The sequence below is a fragment of the Grammomys surdaster genome, unplaced genomic scaffold (assembly GCF_004785775.1).
Source record: "Grammomys surdaster isolate TR1022 unplaced genomic scaffold, NIH_TR_1.0 67, whole genome shotgun sequence".
NCBI lineage: Eukaryota > Metazoa > Chordata > Mammalia > Rodentia > Muridae > Grammomys > Grammomys surdaster.
The window spans coordinates 6989510-6991350 of record NW_021604569.1 but is presented as its reverse complement, the minus strand read 5'-3'; the positions used below and the strand labels follow the sequence as shown (position 1 = coordinate 6991350).

The window sequence follows — 1841 nt, the reverse complement described above, 5'->3', positions numbered from 1 at the left end:
AGAAGGTGGTGTCCGATCCCCTGGACTAGAGTTAGAGGCATTGAGGTACCATGGGGATCAAACCCAGAACCTCTGGAAGAGTAGCCAATACTCTTATCATCTGAGTTATCTCTCCTGTCCTTCTTGTCTTGTTTTCTGAGATGGATCTCTCTGTGTAACAGCCCTGGCTGTCTTGGAACTCACTCTGTAGACCAGGCTGACCTTGAACTCAGATCCTCCTGCCTCTGCTTCCTGGGTGCTGGGACTAAAGGTGTGTCACCACCATTGCCTGACTTATTTTTTTTAAATATTATTATATTCATTGTATATTTTTATTTTATGTAGATTGGTGTATTTCCTGCATGTATGCTTGTGTGAGAAGGTATCAGAAATGCAGTTACAGGCAGTTGTGAGGGGCCATGTGGTTGCTGGGAATTGAACCTGGATTCTCTGGAAGACCATAACCACTGAGCCATCTTTCCAGTCCCCACTGTCCGGCTTTTAATATCCAATTTTTAATGGACTTTAATTTTTGTTGTTTTTGGGAGGGGGTACTATTGTGCCACCGAGTTGGCTCGTGTGGAGGTCAGAGGGATTACTTGGTTCTGACCTGTGGATGCTCTTACTGATCTGTACTTGAAATTTTTAAACATTGAAATTGCAGAAGTCTTTCAGGTGTTTTATCTAAAAATCAATGTGAGCCAGGTGTGATTCGATCCTTTATTTTTGGCACTCTAAGAGGCGGAGGCAGGAAGAAGTTAAGAGATGAGCTCAGTCTACATAGTGAGTTCCAGGCTAGGTAAGAACTTGAAAAAAATACGAGCTTTTGGTTTTTATTTGAATTTTGTGTTCTTTAAAAGATGTTCTGTTAGTGGGGATAATTACCTTAAAAATGAGCTATATTTTGATGATTTAACACTTAATTATAAAATAGCTTGTTTACCTATGGTCCTAGCACTTGTGACACAGGCAAGTTTCAGGTCAGTCTTAGCTCTAAAGGGAATCTAGAAAGAAAAGGTCTGAGACAGGAGTATATGTAGATTATTAAAACCATGTAATAAATGCAAAATTCTGAAGCTTTGAATAAAATTCTGTGCAATTGGCCTGGTGATGTATAAACAACATGAATTTAGTCTAGGACCCACCTGGTAGAAGGAGAAAACCTATGTCAGAAAGTTAGTTGTTTTCTGACTAAAATATACACATTCTCTTAAACACAAATATGCGTGTTGAGAAATAAGAGTACAATGTTCTGAAATTGGGGCAAAAATCCTTCAGTAGACATTGGCCGTGGTGAAGCATGCTTTTTATTATCCCAGCACTAGGGACATAGGATTAAGAATTAAGACTAACTTTCTCTATGGACCAGGTTCAAAGCCAGTACTTTTTTTTTTTTTTTTTTTGTCTTCTAACATGACAGCATCTAACAGTGCAACTATTGTTGCCAGAACATTAGATTCGTTGGACAGTTATCTGCAGGAATTTAATTTTGTTTTGTGTGTGGGGGGGTTTGTGTGTGTGTGTGTGTGTGTGTGTGTGTGAAGTTGGGCTAGGTTGAGACAGGGTCTCACTCTGTAACCCTGTTTGTCCTGAAACTCACTATGGAGAGCAGGCTGGCCTTGAACTCAGATCTGTGTATCCTAGACATTCATCACTCTTGTTTAACCTTGGGTGTTACCATACATTGTAGAAACCTGAAAGGTTGGTATTGTTTATAAAGTATTAAAAATGAATGAGAAATAAATACTATGCACTGGTACTTTGATTTCACTAAGAAAAAATTGTGTGATGCTGGTTTAACTATGTAAAGAGAGTTTAAGGGAGGGCTGGAGAGATGGCTCCACAGTTAAGGGAGGGCTGAA

At 39.4% G+C, this 1841-nt stretch overlaps 1 protein-coding gene across 1 annotated transcript in view; it reads left to right on the top strand.

The window, feature by feature from the left end:
* Window positions 1-1841, top strand: part of Xpo1 (exportin 1) — a 41619-nt gene that overhangs the window by 6940 nt on the left and 32838 nt on the right. The gene's annotated exons all lie outside the window — the stretch shown is intronic.